Source organism: Sturnus vulgaris, chromosome 2 (genome assembly GCF_052056855.1).
Source record: "Sturnus vulgaris isolate bStuVul1 chromosome 2, bStuVul1.hap1, whole genome shotgun sequence".
NCBI classification, from domain to species: domain Eukaryota; kingdom Metazoa; phylum Chordata; class Aves; order Passeriformes; family Sturnidae; genus Sturnus; species Sturnus vulgaris.
The window spans coordinates 81,923,977-81,945,746 of NC_142244.1; positions in this window are offsets into that span (position 1 = coordinate 81,923,977).

Sequence of the window (21,770 nt, forward strand, 5' to 3'; positions counted from 1 at the left end):
CCTTAAAGCCATACTTCTGTCTTTCCAACTGCTACAACTTAGACGTTTCCAAAATCTCTTTCTTGTGAAATATCTGGAACATTATGTCATTCTGTATTTGAAGACCCCCATCTGTGAATGCTTTCTCTGCATTCTCAAGTGCTCCAGGACTACCTAGGAGACTCTGCTGGGCTCAAGGCTTATTGCAATGCATGATCCATTCTATGACAGATATAAATGTCACAGTGTTGAGGAGTACTGCCTTTCACTGAAGAACTGTGATGCAGGGATGACAGCCTGCCCGTGCAAGTTCATGGCAGAACTTGGAGATAGTGGGCAATTTAATGTCTTTGTAACCAAACCACCTCATCTTCGTCATTGGTAGAACTGAGTCATGGTTATCAGTCACAGATGAGTACAGATGATTCAGAGGTTCATTAATGAAGCACTCTTTGATGTTGTTCAAGGCTGAACTAATTAGGTTTGGAGATACAGCCAGAATATTCAAGAATCTTATTGTTTTCCTTTGTTTGCTTGTAATTGCTGTTCTGCAGTACAGCAGTTTTCTGTGCTAGGGGATTTATTTCTAATTTCTACAGAGTATTACATTACCCTTTAATGTAACTCCCTGGTGACATTTTTAAATGATTCATGCACACTTCATATGTACCAATTTATTTTTAAATGGAAGGTACAGAGGAAAACCTTAAAAGACACACATCTGTACAGTGAGCTTTGCTGGAGACTTTACATTCAAGGAGTCGGAGATCTGGGATAGGCTCATCTGCTCTGTTAGGGCTCATACTTAGGGCTTGAGAAGCCCCTGTGTTATTAATTTCTCATGCAACTTATAATGTAGCTTTAGGAAAGGTAAGCTCTACATGGATCAAGGGTGCATTGATCCTGATCAGGAGAGCACTGCTCATTGAGGAGGGAGTGAGCCTCACCACAGGTGAGTAGGCACAGCACACCTGAGCAGGCACAGGCCAGTGTGCACTGGGCTGAATGTCCAGCCTGGCCTCCAGGCCCTGTTGTGCCATCCATGTCCACTGACTGCAGGATGAGCTCCACCAGCTCATGGTACCAAGGGAGCCTGCAGGCAGCTCCTGACTCTGCTGATCACAGCACTTGCCTGGCCTTGGCTTCATCTTTAAAAAGGGCAGCAAGAAATTAATGTACAGAGGTATCCTGTAGGAATACAGTAGTTTTCTTGTATGCAGTACAATTATTGTATTATAAAATTGCTCAAATGGCCGAAAAGGGAGACCTTCCCTCCACAGACATGATCATCTCTACATAGGGTGATGGGGAAATTCCATTCAGTCTTAGCTCTGATGCTATATGAACACCTGTGCCCTCCATCTGAAAGAACGTAACATCTACTCACTACATAAATTTCTTTCTAGTCCATCTTATTAAAGCAATTATATTATTGATACTTTTGATGTCAGGCCATTTTATTGAGGTCCAGGAACAGCCCTGCATGGGCTTGTTCCCTCTCTCGCCCTCCCCCAGAACAACCTCTCCATCACTCTTATTCAGTAGAAAGTCACTAAGGACCTTAAATAAACATTATTCTGATTTTAAAATGTAGCTAAAGCGGGAAAGCTGAAAGAAGAAGAAAAGTGAGGCAGCTTCTGGTAACTGAATTCAGGATTTGTCTCTGACTTATGAATTGTTTTGTGTCATCACTCTTTATGAACAGAACATATTCATTCATTTAACTTAATAATGGTGGACAAATCATTGGGGAGGAAATAAAATCCATGGCAGACTTATTTAATATCCAAAATATTACTCTCAGCTTGGAAAACCAGCACCCGAGGACTTTTGATGCTTAAGCAAGAAACTTAGTGGGATCGCTGTACACTTAGAATAATAGTTCAATTTCTCAGTCAGAAAGTCAGATGATGATATGATTAAATCATGGGAGCATAAATCAGGATTCTCATCCAGGTGACTGTCATGAGAAACGTTAATTAAACTTTTATTAGGTATAGATTGGAGAGGAGAGGTATTTTTGTCTTCCCTATCCACCTGTGTTCACCTCTCTGTTTGTTCACTGTCTAATAATTTTTGAAGCTACCAGTCAATCTTAATTCATTATGACAGTGTAGGTGAAGTCTTAAATATATCAGACACCGGGCAAACCAGAACCCAACAGTACTGCTGCTCAGAGAACTATTTGCTATTTCCTCTTTCCTTCTTTTTTTTTTTTTTAATTTTTATGTTGTATAAGAGATGGAAATATTTCTGTCTTTTTTCATCAGTCCATAGAATCAGTTAGCCTGTATCCTATTTCTAGTAGTAGCTGGAACACGAAAAGCATTTGTACAAGCACAGAATTCTCTGTCCACAATAGAGTGATCCTCCACAGTGAGATCTTTATCCCCATGCCCTCTTAATTAATGGCTGTAGTTTGGCCTGAACAGGATTTTATATCTCTTATCTTTCCTAGGTTGGCTTTCTGAAGGCATAAAAAAATGTACAGTTTTTCTGCCTACCTGCTTGTGCATCCAGGTGTGTCACACACCCACTAAAAACTATTGAACCCACTGAGTATTCTTAGCAAAACCATGAAAAAATAAGAGAAGCCTGGTAAACCATGGGAAAACTGGAGGTTCTGGAAAGGGGCTTATTATTAATGTTCCCACTCAAAAAATGCCTGGCAAAATTCAGCAGCAATACACCAGGTTTGGTTTTAGCTTGGGAGCCAACCTTCAGACAGAGAGCTACAGTAGTGCTCCTCTGGCAAATGAGCATCAAGGACTGGGGAATGAGAGCTAGGACATATGGGGGGAAAGCAGATGAGGGCACAAGGCATCCAGTAAATCAGATGGGTTACTGTTTACAGACAACTTGCTTCAGACACTGTTGCTTCTGTAATAAGGAAAAAAAACATACAAAAGGATGAAAATTTTCACATCAGTCTCTTCATGTTATTCTGGAGGGAAGAAAAAAAAAGCTCCCTGCCACCTTGAGAAAGTTATACAGTGTTTGCAGGGAGTGACCCGATTGTACTAGTAATTTTAACTGAGTGAACTGTTTATGAATTTTTTAATCCATGTAAACCAGAGTAGTTTAATTACAGATTAAAAATAAGGATTGCATAACCTCTGTAAGGTGTTGAATATTTCATGTCAGCCTAAGAACTCAGCATGTTCTATTAGTTGAAAAAGCCCTTGAGGAAGTGTGAAAGCACTGGATGAGAGTATCTCCATGTTAGCTAGAAAAGCACTCATACATGTATGTGTATATCCATAGGGGAGAAAATAGCTATGGGCAATGTAATATTGCAAGCAATAGGTTGTATCTTATTGAGAGGAAGCAGGTATTATATAGGAAAATACAAGCATCTTTCATTATAAAATCCTATTTTATTAGTATAATAATTTTGATTTGAAGCATCATTTTGCTTTGAGATGTGCCTTTGATTTCCTTCAAATAGGAAAGAGAATGCTTATGTAAAGTCTGAATCACATTCATAGACTCTTATCTGAGTATCAGGATAAGTGATACCTTGTTTATAATTTTTAGAGTTTGCCTAAGATGTTTTTGTTTCTTTGCAATCAGCTTGCCGCTGAATGTTCACACTCCTTGTGGCTATTTGAAGAAAATAAGATTTAATTTAGAAAGGTATTTATTGTTAATTTGTTAGATAATTTGGTCTTCACTGACATAAAGAGACATTCAGTCATTAATTTTGCTCGTGGCTTCAGCAGAAGCACACTATAAAACATATGAATTCCCCTAATTGCAGTTCAGAGATGGCATACACTACATTCCCTGCAGCTCAGGTTCACACCTTCTGAAGAGTAGGGATCTGCAATTAGTTCAGCGTAGTGGACAGACGTAAGTTTGGCTATGCAACCATGCTTGGTTAAAGAAGAACATTCCTCTCTAAGTAGGTACTGAAAACTGCAGCTAAAACTTTAGTTTTATCATCTGTCCTTGCCACGTCTCCTAGATTAACCCATTAATATCATGTAACAGTTTAATAATTCAAAGCTGTTCCATACTTAGCTTTCACAAAACATAAAACTTGGCCTTTCTCATCTGTCACAGACCTGGAGCCCAGGTCAGCTCTGAGTTAGATAGCAGCAGTTTAGCAAGGTCCAGAAACACAGGGACAACATTGATCTGTAGGTGCCTGAACCAGAAGATGAGGCAGACCTTGCTGGGACTCAAGGATCACTGCTGTGATGTGGCTGATGACAGCAGGAGAGGAAAAAGTTGAGCAAGTGCTGCTGGTGCTTACAAGGCATGTTTAGCTAAAGGCCTGTAAATGTCCAGGGAAAGGCTTAGGGTAATAAACAGCTGGTCTTCACCATTTCATTGTGAACATAAAGAGCTACGACAAGCAGTCACTCCCTTCCACTGCTGGCAAAGCAGATTGCTGGGCAAACCAGATCACTGCTTTGCTGTCTCCTCTTTGATTTAGTCCAAGCTGTCTACAGTGAACCTTGGCCCACATTTCATTCCAGTCTGTTGTCATGGTTTAACTTCAGCCAGCAGCTCAGCCCCATGCAACTGCTGCTCACTCTCCCACAGAGGGAAGAGGAAGACGATCAGAAGATTAGAAGAGAGAAATAGTTTATTATGAGTAAAAGAAAAGCCACCTGCACAAGCAGAACAAAACAAGAAATCCATTCATTGTCCATTGCATGGGCAGGCAGGTGTTCAGCCATACCCAGGAAAGATGGGCTCCACCACATGCTCCTCCACGTGTAACTTGGAAAGGCAAACACCATCACTCCAAACTTCCCCCTTTTCTTCTTACCCCAGTTTTATATCCTGAGCATAATGGCATATCATCTGGGATATCCCTGTGGTCAGTTGGGGTCAGCTGTCCTGGCTGTGTCCCATCCCAGCTCCTTGTGCACCCCCAAACTACTCCCTGGTGGGGTGAAAGGCAGAGAACGCCTTGACTCTGTGATCAGCTACAGCTAAAACATCCCTGAATTGTCAATAGTGTTTCCAGGACAAATCAAAACCAGCCCATACCAGATTCTGTGAAGGACACTATCTCTATCCCAGCCCAAACCAGCACACAGTGCCACAATAGAGAGGTAGCATGGGGCTACTCCCCAGGAAGCCCTGGGTGGACTGGTCTGCTCTGTGTCCCTGTGACCCTTCCTCTAGTGTGGGTGAGATGACCAGCAAACCCAGCTGAGCCCACCGAGCCCACACCTTTAATGCTGCAGGAAAAGCAAAGCCCATGCTGGGGCCTGGGCGTTCTCCTTTAACAAGCCCCAAAGCCACTTAAAATCCTAAGCCTTCAAGCCACGTTGGGTCGCTGCAGGTGCCAGACAGGCTTGGGTCCAAAAGGATGAGGGCCTTAAGTGTCAACTTAATTTTCTTGACCAGTGTAACCTCAGGGTCATATTGACAAGTTTAAACAAGGTTTCAAATGAACTTTGGCACGGGACTCAATCACAAAGGCAAGTTTTTCTGACATAAGCCTAGGAAATGCTATCAATGTACCCACATGACAGAAACTCTCTTTTGTCTCACCTTGAGAGGTTGGGATTTGTAGCTTTCAGTGCTCCCAGTCAGCACCTGCCATTTAAACACACTCAGCAACAACTATATCTCGCTGGACTTCAAGGGTTCATCCTCCTTCACAGACGGCTTGCCCTCATTAATGTCTTTTCACCACCAAAAATGTTGGTGGATTTGATGCTCTGTCCTGCTCCCTTCCCATAATATAACAGAACAAAGCCCAAACAGACAGCAAGCAAACAAACAAACAAAAGAAAAATCCTGTTTGCTCTGTGCTGCTGTAGCAAAACAAATTTGTTTCCAGAAGCTCAGCAGGAGTAGCACACATGCTGGAGAAGGCAACAAGGCAGAAAGGAAAGCTTGCAAAGGAAGCAAGATCTCCCAGTCAGCAGTGGTGGTTTTAAATCTGTTCACCCCATCCTGTGAAAACTAAGTTGAGAGTGTGGATAGCAACTGGCTTCTAGCCCAGTGACTTTAATGCCGAACTGAAATCCAAGGCAATTTAACCACAGCAATTCAGTGCATTCATTTAATAAACTAATTGCAAAGAAATGCTTCTTGAGATTGCTCAAGGCGAAGTGCATCCATGTTTTAGGATTGCTTTGACAGAGCCTCACCCAGTCCAAATAAGGAGCACCCCAAATCCCATTTCTCCAAACTGGGTGATTTGAACTGTCATTTTTGTCTTTAAAAAAAGTCTTTATCACTCCTGGTTATCACCTGGAAGATATAATTTCATTCAAAGGATTTTCACTGTTCCCACAACTCCTCCGGGCATATTTCAAGAGACATTTCAGCTTTAATTCTCTCACTGTCCTCTTTCCCCTAATCCTTTTCCTTAATGCCATATAATCAGGCAGAACACTATCAGTTAGTCAAATTAGAGCGCAGATGACATGCCGTCAGCCAGAAGGAAGGAGAGGGATTAGAGGCTGGTTCAGACACATGGCAATATCTAATTAGTTGACATCTTGTAAAATCCTGTGAGATTTTTGGAGAATGGTGGTAGGGAGTAGAAGAAGAGTTGCTAATAGGTGATGGTGATATTTTTTCCCATAGTCTCCAAAGGAAGACATTGATTACTCTGAATATTTTGAAAATTGTCATGGGTAGAGCATTTTTCTGTATCTAAACAATTAATTTGGGCCTTTTAATACAGTTCATAAATGGGAAGGTGGCTCATTTACAGTAGGACTTTAAAGAATTTAGTCACAGGACTGAGAAAAAGTATGGGTAGTGCTGAGATTTTAGCCATTGCTCTTGGTGGCAGGAAAGGAAAAATCCCAAACTGGTGACTGAACAAAGCACAAAAGGTAGGAAGATCCTCAGTGGGATACTTGGAGCTTTAAGCCACTGAAAGGGAGATGAAAGGTAAGCTTCTCTGCAAGATGTCAGACTACAGGCTTGCAAACATGTCAAACAAATATTTTGCTGTTTGAAGCCCAGGGACTGCCAATAAGGTTTAAAACTTGTATTAAAGTTGTAGTGAAACTAGCACTGAGAATATTCATCTCCCAAACAGTGAGAAAAATGAGACCTACGTTCGTTTTTTATTTTCCCTCTGTTTTCATTAACTAACCTGTTACACCAACAATTACTAACCTGTCATTAACACTAGCCTGTCACAATCTATTACAGTAATTTATACTTGCAGTACTAATGAGACAAAATTCCAGTTGTACTTCATTTCATACCAAATTACATAAGTGACAAAAAAAAATCTTTCTGTTTGGACATCAGGAAGAATTTCCTCACTGAAAAGCTTTTCAGGCATTAAAATGTACTGTCCAAGAATGTGGTGGAGTCACCATTCTTGGAAGTGTTCAAAGAACAACTGGATGTGGCACTTTGTGCTATGGTTTATATGGCAAAGTGGTGTTCAGTCCAAGGTTGGACCTTGGGATCTTGGAGGTCTTTTCCAGCTTTAATGATCCTATGATTCTATTCTATTCTTATTCTTATTCTATTCTATTCTATTCTATTCTATTCTATTCTATTCTATTCTATTCTATTCTATTCTATTCTATTCCATGCTATGCTATGCTATGCTATGCTATGCTAGCATAATTTTATAACAAGCATGAACAACAAAAATATATATTAAATTAAAAGCTGGGGCAAACAGGAGGATTTCTCATGAGGAAAAAAATGTTTCTTTGTTGATAAAATGACATAGGACTTGATATTTGGTTTATAGTTAATCTGGAAAAACTGAATACAAGACTATTATGAGACAAGAAACCCAATAATGATAACATCTCACAAAAATCTGAAAAGAAGTTACTGCCTTAGGACAGCAGACAATAAGAGTTCTGAAATGTGAGGGCATGCAGAGGTAAAGATTTGATAATACTGCGAAAAAATTTTAGGCAAAAAAATAAAAATAGTGTGAACATGTGGAATATTTCTTTTTAAAGGACAAACTGAACCTTCAAAGAAAAATATTTCTATTCTTACTATATAAAGAATAATATATAATATACAATATAATAATAAAATATTCATATATAAACCCTAAAAAGGAAGAACTGGATCAAAGAGTCGTTTCCAACTGATAGACCCAACCCCTCTTTTTTTGGTGGATAACCAGTGGAATTGCATAAGGGGTTTTGCAAACCATCTTGGAAGTCACGTTCTAGTACATAATCTGTACTCATAATCTTAATTGTAAGGCAGCCAGTAGTTGAGCCACACTTAGGATTTTGAAAATTATTAAGAAATACAATTGTCATTAATTTAATAATTACTGGTCTTTATGACACTATATTAGATATTATTTTAAATATGGATTTTTATTGTACAATTTCATTACAGTTATTTTTTTCTTATAGTGCCATTTATAGGGACTTCAATAGTCAGGTAAGAAATAAACTTTTGAATTTGCATGAAGCAGTCTTTACAGAAGACCCTCTTCATTCCTTCATATTATACTTCTTTTTTTTTTGTAATGATGAAATAACAGTAGCCACTCTGGCTCACACTGGAGGTCCCTTTATCCCAGGACCTTGTCCTTGGAAGTAAACAAGGGAGGATGCTTAAGGAAATAAGAGAGAACAGGATGAACATATAGGATGTTTCACCTATACAATAAACTCCTCCAAATTTTTGTGGCCTGTGTACACTCAGTGGTTTATAAGCACTAATAACTGCTACTTGACTAAGAACCACAAGGTCTCTGATCCCTTAAAATTTAATAGCCACAACATGCCATGAAAATTGATTCTGTGTGCAAAGATACACATCCTGTTTTATTTGCTGCATACCAGGTTTTGTACTGGGGGATATAGAGCAGAACTTACTCCTATTCACTTCCAGCACACTACTCATCCGTTTAGACTTCTACTTTATGCCCTCCATTTCTCTATTTTCCAAACTACTTCCAGCATCTCAGTTTACTGAGAAATCCATGAACTTGATATCTTTGTAGCTCTTCTCTGAAGCTTCTTCCACTTCTGTCTTCTTATTTCTCCTCTCTGGACATTTTATTTTGTTCTTCCCTTTCAGAGATGAAGCAAGCAGAACTGTATGTAATGAAGCATACAGCTACAGCATAATGACATTCTGCCTCACTCTCTGTACCTTCTGCTAACAATTTAATATTTAGGTTTTTGACCTCTGTCAGGCATTGATTTACTGTTTTCATCAATGCATCAAGAATTTTCAAAACGGCACTTCTGAATAGATATATATACAATATATATAATGCTGCATTTTATATATGATACACTCTTTCTTTGGCCTCATTTCCCTGGAGTGTTTATGTATGATACACTGTTCCTTCATTTCTCTCAAGGATCATCTGAAAACTCTTACTTTGCCATTTCCCTTCTCCAGGTGAATGTATATGTTTCACACAGATCCATGCAGAACTCACAAATTCCTAAAATCTAAAGCGCTGAGAACTTACTCTTATGCTGTGATTCTTATTCCAATTACTTGAACAGGAACCACAAGCATCTCCTGGCAGCAGAGACTGCCAAAGGCATATGGGGCTGCATCCCTGGAGCACAGCCAGGAGATCAGGGAGGCATTGGCTGTCCCCTTCTGCTCAGCACTCACTAGCTACATCTAGATACTGTTCTCCAACACAGGAAAGACATCAGTAAACTGCAGTGAGTTCAGTGATGGTCACGGCTGGAGCAGTGTCCCTGGGACAGGGGGCTTGTCCAGCCTGGGGCAGAGATGGCTTTGGGAACACTGCACAGCTACCCCAGTATGTATAGGAAACTTGAGGAGATGGGAGTCAGACCTATCCGATGTGATGTGCAGTGGGAGGATAAGAGAAAATAGGCATGAATTTAACCTTCTCTGAAGTTTCACCTTTGCTGTTAACAAAAAATATTTTAAAATCTGTGTACTGCCTGCAATGACTTAAAAATCAACATATAATACCTGTGCTTCACAATCTCTTAAAGCTCATGTAAAGTAAGTAGATCCCTTATTTTTGAGGATTCTGAAGGTTTTGAGTCTCATTCTGAACTGGTTTTTACCTCATAATAATTTGCACTTCGCCTTTGTGATTCCACTTTGCTGACCATATATGTATTCCTCACTAATTCATGGGCAGGAATAAATAGAAGACTGACTCCAACAGACATTTTGGACTAGTTATCTAGGAAGGACAAATAGACATCTCATTGGTGTGATGAAAAAAGAAAAAATATTGAATGTATTTTTAATTAGCCCTAAGGGTTATTTTAGAGTCAGAGGAAATAAATTAGCATATGAAGAAATAGTTTTTCACTTTTCAGTTACCTAAACTGTAAAATATTTTGAGTATCTAATCAAACCAAAGAATGAAAAACCATCTAGCAGATCTTCCATGGAAAAATCTACTAACTGATTAAACAATTTATTTTTCTAAAAATAATATTTTTATTCTAATATAAAGATCTAACGGTTAAGACCTCAAAATAATAAAATAATGCTTTTTCATTGCTTTAAAAAATCTGAAGTGTAATTTTTAAGAGAAATGGTAATTACTCAATGTATAGCATTAAGGATAGAGCACCAGAAAGTTGTAGAGTTATACCACAGATTTTTTAGGGGACTACGATTTAGAGCAGTGAGTGCGGCTTCAGTCATGTATACACGGAGCAACAGTGGCATCTAGTGGCCATAAAGTTAATTATTTCTATAGACATTGCATGGCTACTGAAAGACATTTTTTATATTGAGTATCATGCTATTATTTTCTATTTACATTATATACACATTAATAAAATTTGATAGACACAGATAGGAAAGGCACGCATATATCTATGCAAAAATCAATACTTTATAATTCTGAATTATGTTAGAGCAAAAAAAATGCTACATTAGTGGAGGTAAGGAAAAAAGTCAGCAAGCACTTAATACACTCATATGCATACAGTGAACATTTTGATTTTGGCACGGTATAATGCCTATTATTAATCTAGTCAACTGTAACATGTAAAATGGTAATATAGCCAGAACAATCAAAGATTTGAGGTTTTTGTATCCTTGGAAGCAGAGGCTTGCCATATATTACAGCAAGCAGACACATACAGCATTTCCTTAAACTAAGTCTTCAGGGCATGCTAGAGCATAGGGACAAAAATCTTGATTAGCCTGGATAAGTTGTTCTTCTGGCAAAAGAAGGATCTACCTAGACAAGGAAAGGGGAAAAGAAACCTTTCCGGGGATCACACAGGGGCCCCATGGCCAGCATTCTGGAGGATTTCACGGAGGCAATACTGATTTCCCCAGCTTCCCCAGCATAGTCACCTACCACAGTACCTGACCTTCTGACTGCTCCAAGGCCATCAATGCCTTAATTGCCAATAAAGAATGACCAGCAGCATCCAGTCCTTGAGTTCCTCAACCAAAGAAGGTGTCTGGCACTACATATGGACAAGGGATAGTGTGGCTCCCCAGTCCAGCCCTATGCAGGATGAAGTGATGATCCATCCAATCCTGATCTTGCCCTCTGGCCTCTCTTCAAGGCACAGGCAGGAAGGGGCTCCATATGATGGAGGCTAGGCTCTCTCACCAGCTGAGATACAGTTCACCCTGCACAGCATTCAGAGTAACCTGCAACGTCTGGTCTCCTTCGCAAGCCTGCATGGACGTGCAACATCCACTGACTTTCACTTCATTCACAAACAGTTTTATTCCTTTGGCCTATACAATATTCCTTTCAGATCCTTTTCCCTGATTTTCTTTGTGTTATCATGAACTCTTCAATATCACAATGAGTGAAGAATTCAAATACATATAATCTGCTTGGGATTCTGAGGTATGGGATTTGTATTAACATATCCAGAGTTTACATTCTTACTACAAGACTGCAAGAATACTTGCTACAAGTACTCCTAAACAATGTGATTTGGTACAAACCAGAAATACCACAATGAGAATTATATCCAGCTTTCCTGGGAGCTGGAAGTAAGCCAAAGAACAAGCAGAGGAGAATCATACTCCTTCCACAATTCCCAGAATCTCTGCATCACTCTCCAAGTTTGAAGGCATTATGCTTTCTAGTACCTGAACTAAATTCTAGGGAAGCAGGTCATTCCTGAGTCAGGCATACATTCTGGGTCAAAAGCAAAGAGAAGTTCTGAAACATCAAGTTTCTATTAATAAAATCTAGGCAACGATAAAATGAGACATACCAATGTGTATTTGTAGCATTGCCAGTAGTAAAGGTTACACTTCTCTAATTTAATATTTTATTCAGCTTCATTCAAAGACTACACAGAAGTCACAGTTATTTTCAGTGCATTAGTTCTAAATATCCTTTTATTAGTGAATGAGGAAAGAAAGACAATTTCTTTACATGTGCATTAAATTTGCTAATAACAGTTGAGTTTGCACAAATACCTTGGTGCAGCACATTGACCAGCACAAGAAGTAACAGTGACAGGTGTTGTGCTGAGGTGCAGAAATACTTCCTGAAATCTGTCACAGGCTTACTGACCACTGCAATAATTTTTATTGTTTTGCAGCATGCAAAATTCAGACCACACTGAAGAATGAAGCCACATGGGAGGCACACAAGCAATAAATAGGCAAACCCACAACATATGTTAGTAGTTGTTGCTGTCCGGTTGGTAGCTGTTTCCTTTTCTCTGTTTGGAGATATTGCATCGTGTCCATGATAAAAACACAGTAGACAGAACATAGCCACAGGTGTCATTCTTCCTGGCTGGGCATGTGCGAATATGCTCGTGAATATCAGAGATATCCAAGGCACCTGAGCTTCTCATACTGACTTCAATTGGGCTCCATTATTATGAAGTCGTGTTTAAAAGCTCGTTTTAAACCTTATGACAATGACTGTTGTTGGATGGCTATAAGCTTTAGAGAAGAGAGGAGTGAAGCAAGAAAGGAGTATGTTACAGCATGATGTACTGTACATTACTGTAAATTACAGAGTGTTTTGATTGTATTGCAATGGATGATGATGAAGATGACAAGGTTGAGTGCCTGGGGGTAAAGATGATGGGATAAGTTCATCAGGGCAGATGTCATGGTGGGAGTCTGTTATAGATCACCCAACCAGGATGAATAGGCTGATGAGGCATTCTGCAAGTGGCTGGCAGAAATCTTATGATTGCTGGCCCTGGTACTCATGAAAACACATTTGCCAGATGTCTACTGAGAATACAACACAGCAGAGAGGAAGTAGTCTAAGAGGTTCCTGGGGTGTGTGGGAGACAATTTTGTAACACAACTGGTGAATGAGCCTACCAGCAGAGGCACCCTGCTAGACCTTTGTTTGTGAACAAAGGACTAGTGGGAGATGAGGTGGTCGGGGGGCATCTTGGGCACAATGACCATGAAATGTCACTGTTTTCTATAAGGGGTGAAATTAGAAGAAGCACCTGCAGAACTTCCAGTTTGGACCTCCAGCAGGCAGACTGTGGCCTGGTTAGGACATTGATTGACAGTCTTTGGGAGTCAGTCTTGAAGGGCAAAGGAGCTCAGGAGGGCTGGATATACTTTAAAAATAGAATTGTTTAATATTCAGGAGCAAGTCATCCCCACGTGTGGAAAGATAAGTCATTGTAGGAAACAGCTGATCTAGTTTAATAGAGAACTTAGGCTGGAACTTACAGATGGTAGGGATGGGTTGACAGCTGGACTTGATGATCTTAAGGATCTCTTCCAGCCTTGATGATTCTATGATTCAATGATCCTGTAGGTTTCTACTTAGTTACTCTTTTCCCAACTGGTGTATAAGGTGAAGCCTTGATTTCATATGCTGCATTTTCCACTTAAACTTTCAGGTTTTGTACAAGAATTGTAGAGCTGTAAGTGAATCTTTCTCTAAACCATGAGAGCCAAGAGACAAGCAACTCTGGTCTATTTCAAATCCAGGATATTCTTTACCACACCATTAAGAAATATGAACAACTTTTAGTTCTGAATGCTTGCTGCCCTCAAGAGGAGAACTTTAACAAATATCTAATTCATGATATTACTCAAAAACAGTGACTGAGGGGGTTTGTTTTCGTATTTTACAAAACAGAAACACATACCAGCCATTAAACCTCCAGATGACTATGTTGTTGAAGAGATTGCAGTCTGAAAAACTTAGCTTAGCTTTAGAGTTATTCATATTTTTAAATCAGATGCAAATTAAAAACACACACTACACAGCTGTCACCTCACCTCTGTCAACACATCATTTCAAGTCAGACTTGACTCCCTATGACCCTGAACAGAGACAGCAATATCCCCACTGAGAACTAGTAATGTGTTCAAGTAGTCACTAAAAAAAATTAGAGAAACTACTTGCCAATATAAAGTGTTACTACATGTTGTAACTAGTTTGTATAAGGTTGGTAGCTGCCTCTGCTTTAAAAGAGAGGTAAACTGTCTCCGAGTACCTGTACTACTGCATGGTGTACAACAAAGAAAGATTTAAGAGGAGCATAGGGACACCACTATATTCAAGGAAAGAGCTGCTGCCATTTGGAGAGATTTTTCACAAAAAGCATCTCTTATATTATAGGGAACTCACAGTAACTTCTCTTACTATGAAGCAGATTTCTTCTTCTTTTATTTCAGGATATGTTGGTCCTTAAAGTACATTCCTTAATCCTGACTACCAAACTCCAACAGCTGCTGCCCATTTCCTATTTGAGTAAGCCAAAGAAAGATATTTGATATTCAAATTTATGCCTTAGAGATAAGAACTGAAACTTTAGATCTCAGATGATATTTCCACTTTAGTGTAGGCTCACCAGCTTAAAAACAAACAAACAAACAAACAAACAAACAAAAACATTGCCAAAAAATATTGTAAAAGTGCTTACAGGAAAATCTGGCAATATTCCTAGTTGCCATATTGTGTAGTTTCTAACTAAGAAAACATAACTTCAAATGCCTCCTATATTTACTTCCAAATATATAAATAATTTCTCAGACAAAAGCTCCTGAGTTCCATTATAGGGAATATGTAAATATTTCATATATGTATGCTGATACGTGATGCATTTTTCAGCCTTTCTAAGGTGGGGTTTTGGAGTTTAAACAGAAATAGGAAATTTTCAGAAAGAACGAGTAAGGATTTACATTCCATCATAAATAAGCATTAACTGCTGTACTTAAATTTGTAAAAGCCTGTTGGTTTTGGCTGGGGGAGAGTTAATTTTCTTTCTAGTAGCTGCTGTGGGGCTGTATTTTAGATCAGTGCTGAATACTGTGTTGATAACACAAGGATATACCAGTTATTGCTGAGCAGTGGTTACACAGAGTCAAGCAGTTTTTGGGGTGCAGTCCCACACAGGGTCAGAAGCTGGACTTGGTGATTCTTGTGGATTCCATCCAACTCCAGAGATTCTGTGAGTCTATAAGGTCTCTCACCCTGCCTCACCAGTGAGCAGGCTGGGGGGTGCACAAGAAGCTGGGAGGGGACACAGCCGGGACAACTGATCCAAACTGGCCACAGGGATATCCCATACTGTCCGCTCTCTTGTTCAACATACGAAGCCTGGGAAGAAGGAGGAAGGGGGGCACATTTGGAGTGATGGTGTTTGTTGTGTGTGATGCCTGGCTTTCACCTACCTCCCGTGGGAAGTGGTGAATGAATGCCTTGTTCTGCTTTGATTGTGTGCATGGTTTTTGCTTTACCTATTAAACTGTCTGTATCTCAACATACAAGTTTTCTCAATTTTACCTTTCTGATTCTTTCCCCTACCCCAGCAGCAAGGAGCGAGCAAGAGTCTGCATATGGTTTACCTGTCAGCTGGGGTTAAACAATGACATCATTTTGACTGCATAAGTGTATTTGTATTTCATAAACTTAAAAAGAAATGCAGTTATGACTTCTTACAAAATCCAACTAATTAAAAGCCTAAAAACTCCAAAGTGACTTTCATGTAACAGAAAAGCACTTGAAATACTGGCTGCTTTGGCAATCACCCTATTAGTACAGTATTCCTAACACTGCAAAAATTTAAAACAACAAAAATCAGTATGAAATCAGCTGGAGGAAGAAGATGCTACCAACATGAAACAAAATCAATTTTGATCGTTTATATTCATTATCTTGTAGATTGTTCTCCTGCATTCTCATGTTCACTTGCACCAATATATGTGTGTCCCAGTGGTCTGGCCAATTTCACTTACACATGACACAGGAACAAGGGACATTAGCTATCAACTTCTAATTAAACTTCTTGGATTCCTCTTGCCGACAATGGGGCTTAGACATAGTTTTAATTCACTCTGTGAGTTAGTCACTAAGGCATAAACCCATGCTTCAGAATCTTGTTTAAAGATTCCTCCATAGACTTTTTGGATGATTGACACCTATGGACAGTGTATCCTCATTTGGGCATCTTTGTGGCTTCAACCTTGCTGTCATCCTGCTAGCAAATCTGTTAGCAGAGCTCAAGTCTTCTTCTTAAGTGCTGTCATGTTGTGGCCCCATGAGAACTCAGGCATTCTGGTCTTGCTGTAAACAATGGATTCCTTGTAGTTTGCTCATTTGACTGATGCTAACTGCATCCTTGGTTATCAGCATATGATGTTCTTAACCTTTGTTTGATACTGTTTCTTTTGGTGCTTTTATACACATACAATTCCATCCGTAATTCATTCTACTAACCTTTCTATACAAATCTCTGCAAACTACACAAGGCCAAGTCTGGGAAAAAGACTGAACTCTGTTTTAAGCTTCAGAGAAACATGAAAAATGAATACACATGCTCAGGAAATAACAAGTATGCATTTCTAGTCAGTAATTTCTTTGCTCATTTCTACAGCATAGTTAAAGGAGTGACTCTGTTCTCTCAGAAATATGTTTTCAAAATGCAAGCCTATTAACAATTTTGCCACAGAAAACCACTAAATATTTGAGGCTCAATTGGTACTGAACTACAGCTGCAGCTTTTTGCTGAGGCCAGTGCTAAATGAATCCTACCCTCTTGAATTTTCAGGACTAATAATTTCTTTGAGCAGCATTATTGAGAAAGTGTTTAAAGCAATATATGAACTTATCCTTATTATTATATACTCTTATTATATCCTCTCCATATGGATATAATTTCGGACAATTTTAAACAAGTCTGTAAATGAAAACACATACTAAAGACATTAGCTAGGCCACAAGAGTCTGTGACAGAGAACAATAAGAATTCATTCTGGTAACTCTGATAGACTTATTTGAAATATGATTATGTTGGAGAATAATGCCAGCTGTTGTTCACTAATGACCTCATAACTTTATATGTATGCAATGATCTTTTTATTTTATATTTATCAACAGAATGACATGGCAAATTGACCCAACCAAGTAAATAATTTCCTGAAGACAAAGCTGAAGATACATTGTCCATTAAGGAAGATTAAATATCAAATCTAAAAGATGAGTAAATGTTTTTCTCTCTGTGAATAAAGAATATCGAAAGGTTTACTCTACAGATTTGATACCCTTGTCCATGCTGAACTGTTTGGTAGTAAACATGGGAAAAAGAACTGGAACAGGGCCTTCTCTGAAAATCTTTATTAAATATAACACACAAAAAATATTACACAGGCTCATAGCTATGCAGACACTTTGCAGAAGGCTCAGTACAGGACCTGGTTTAAAAACAAAAAAAAACCCCACAAATAAAAACAAAGAAACAAAAATCCAAACAAAACAAAAACCAAAAACCAAAATCCTGTAAACCCAGTTTCCCCGACAGAGTGTGCAGTGGCCAAGTTCCCTCATGTCATTCCTTAGTCCTATGGTGTGTTTAACTGAGGAGTACTGTGCTGGATCATCTCTACTCTGCACCAGCGTAAGCATGGAAGAGGTGATACAGGAGCTTGTCTCAGGTACGAGCTCCCAACTGCTTATGTGGGATAGTTTTCAGCCAGATTTATTCCTTCATCAGTTCCATCATGAAGCCACAACAGCACAAGTGACTGGGGAAGCAGAAGAATGAGAGTGAATTGCCAAGGATCAGGCTGGGAAGGAACTGGGAAACAGCTTCTTCTGGAGGATTTGTGTTGTTTTAAGCTTACACAGCAATAACAAGAGCCAATGGGAAAGGAAGGGAGACAGAAAGCAATGGCAAGAATTAAGTCACATCTTGACATCCACCTCATTCAAGGATCATCTATTCCTATTATACCCTGAAGGCAGACATCTCTGATAAAGGGGGAATAAGGAGGAGTCTCTACTGAGCACCTTGGTAATTAATGACCTCGCTCCGAACACTGAAGTGCCTGCCTTGCCTAACACAATTTGATCAAACAGATCCTCTCATGGTCTAACTGGTAGGATGATTCCTCCTCTCCACATGTTGTAACTCAGAGAGGGTTGAAAGAAGGAGTGGGTGAAATCTGAAACATAGTGACTAAGGTAATTGCTGCAACTGAAATTTAAAGAGTTCGTGCACAACTCCAATTGATATTTTGAATAGAATAATTTTACATTAATTAGGGAAAGAACAAACAGCCCAGTACTTCTACATTCATGTCAATGCCTGTACTAGAAATATATTAGGTCATGTTGTTTCAGGCTCACTTTGGGATGTTTCCATGCAAAACAGAATTGCCTGACTCAGAACCCTGCAGCAGCTAGAGCACTTCGTTTGCAGAAAGGTGCATGCTTAGAGAGAAGAGAGATATGAAGGTCAGAATGGGACTTCTGGACGTAACATCAGGCAGAAGATGCAGCAGGCATCCTCAGCCTTCTCATCCACAGTGCATTAGGCTGTACATGAAATCAAAGGTGATCCCTGGCCTGCTCCACATCCTGACAGGCCTGACACGTGAGCAATATGAGGAATCACTCAGGGCTGTCAAGACTGGAACAGCTTTGCCAGGTCTCAGATGTAGACCTAGAAACACATCCATACTGGGAGTATTCAGAGCAGAATCTGTGTGGAGCATCATGTGCCCATGCAAGTCTGGGTCACTGGCCAGATGTTCGTAGAATCATAGAATGCTTTGGGTTGGAAGGGACCTTGAAAGGCCATCTCTGCAATCTCTCTGCAATGAGCAGGGACATCTTCAACTAGATCAGATTTCTCAGAGCCCCATCCAATCCAACCTTCAGTTTCCAGGAATGGGGCATCCACCACCTCTTGTGGGCAAGCTGTTACAAATGTTACAAGTGTTTCCCCACTCTCACTGTAAAACAAACTTTTCCTAATATCTTATCTGAATCTACCCTCTTTTAGTTGCCCTACTGCTACAGGTCCTGATAAAAAGTTTTTCCCCGTCTGGAATAGGTTGGTAGCTGTTTCCTTTTCTCTGTTTGGAGAACATCTGCCCATGATGGAAGTGGTTGAGTCACCATCCCTGGAAGTTTTTGAATAGATGTAGACGTGGTGCTTAAAGTCATGTTTTAGTGGAGGACTTGGGATTGTTAGTCCAACTGTTAACCTAGCACATTAAACATAAGAAACCTGAAAAGCGCAGGATCAAGTTTAAAATTCCAAAATTCTCAGTATGCTCAGGATCTGCAGAGTCTCAGTAAGATGCACAACTTTAGCCTTAAGATCACATTCTAACACTAGAGTTGTAATCATACAATTAACAAAATAGCTGCATTTTGAAGATTATCACTGAAATTAAGTTTTTTCTTTTCATGGTATCAGTTTCAAGTCTGTTAAAAGTTGATTGGCACACCTTCCTCAAATCCTGGGTTTTCCTGCAGAACCTGCCCTGCTACTTGGCAGTGCATATAATTACCTGAACAATAAGTACCTGCTAATTAGATGAGTTGTTTGTGGTATAACTTTGAGACCAAGGCAACGGAACAGGGAAGAAATTCTCAAGGCTAGTAATAAATGTCTCCAAATTATAAAATACAGCTTTTTCATTGAAGGGGATGTGAAATATTTTGAGAATTTGTTGTAGTTTAATGTTTCAAAGTATACTAGGAATAGAACATATGAGACTTCTGTTCATGTCAACATGCTGCCAGAAATACAAGCTTCTCCCATTGAGATGCACTAGCAATGATAAACAGAAGGAAAGCTAAACTCAAATGGGCAGTGAATTAGGTATTAAACAAGTGAACAATCATCCTGTCAGAATAATTCTCTTCACTGTGGTAAAATCACTCAAAGTTTTATGTAGTTAAAAAAAAATCTGATTATGGCAGTCAGACACCATCAACATTCTAAGAAAGTTAAACACATGGCATCTAGACATCAAAATGTCAAATTTTGATTTATGATTGAAAACCAAAGTGGGGAGCAGATTGAGTTACACACTACGTTCATAGCGCACAACTTTCACTTTTTTTTTTAATACTACGTATTTTTAAGGCAGTGCTCTTCAGGTTTATTTTAGTACTTGCATAAAAATCACGTGGATCTCTAAAACCATTAGTGAAGTGGAAGACAATGCTGATGGTAGCTGACAAAATGGGAAAAATAAATGAAGTACCCCTATTTGCTAGCAATACTCTCTCACTTCTTCTAGAGAAGAACAAATGTCAACTCCATTTCAATGAAGATTGATGTCTGAAAAACATTCCATAATAATTTAATTAGACCTGTGAAACAAAAACTACACAAAGAGAAAAACTCTCAGAAGTCAAAATCCCCATTGCCTTACAGCGAATATGTTAATTCACAAACACCTTTGTCTGCCAAGATGACTCTAAACAGAAACTTGCCTGAAGAAAGCAAAGTGATCCCCCAGAAATCAACCAGGTTTATACTTATTACCAGCTAAAATAGCTGAAGAGACACACGTCAGATGCTACAAAGAAGGCATCTTTCCAAAAGACATTCTGTGTGTACATTTTCTGGTACTCCATAGTTCAGGTTCTTTTGCAAGTAAGCCTGAAAGCTAGAAAAATACCTTTGAAACAGCTGACTTCTGCTCAAAGTTGAGATTTTTCCCTTAACAACTTCATCAAAACTTGTTTTGAGCTCCCTATAGCCTTTAGGTAGTCTTTTTGGTTTGGATTGGTTTTAGTTTTTTTCCCCCTTTAGGTAATCTTTTGGGTTTGTTTATTGTTGTTGTTGCTGGGGGGGTCTTATTTATTCTGTTAGGGTATTTTGTGGGTTTCCTTGGGGCTTTTTTTGTTTGTTTGTTTTTACCTGATTGGGGATTTGTTTGTTTAGGTTTTTTGGTTAGTTGGTTTTTGGTTTTGAGGTTTTTTTCCTGCTCTTTGCTAAACAGTTCCACTGGGACCTATTTATCCAAAACAATGAATCAGCAGAAGGAGAAAAAAAAAATCACTAAGTAAATGTTTGCACATCGTTTATTTGAGTAAAGGAGGCTCAGAGGTGACCTTACTGCTCGCTACAACCACCTGACAGGAGGGCGCAGCGAGGTGGGGATCGGCCTCCTCTCCCTGGAGCGACTGCCTGAGAGGAAATGGCCTCAAGACGTGTGCCAGAGGAGGTTCAGTTTGGACACCAGGGACAAATCCGTCACAGAAAGCGTGATTAGATATTGGAATAGGCTGCCCAGCGAGATGGTGGAGTCACCATCCCTGGAGGTGTTTAAGGAAAGGCTGGACTTGGCACTCAGTGCCATAGTTTGGCTGACATGCTGACGTTCGGTCATAGCTCGGACTTGACCATCTCAGCAGCCTTTTCCAACCTAAGCGATTCCGTTTTCGATTCGGGAACCCCGCGCACGGCGCACTGCCGCGGACAGAGCCCGAGGTCGCAGCCCGCGGCCGGCCGGGAGCCCGGGGCCGGGGCCGGGGCAGGGCGGATCCTGCCCCGCGGAGGCCGCAGCGGCGCCGCCCGCGGGAGCGGCACAGGAAGGTGCCCTCGGCTCCCGCCGCCGCCGTACGTGGCCGCCACGGCCCCGGCGCGTGGAACACTTCCCTCCCGTGATTGGCTGCCTCCACA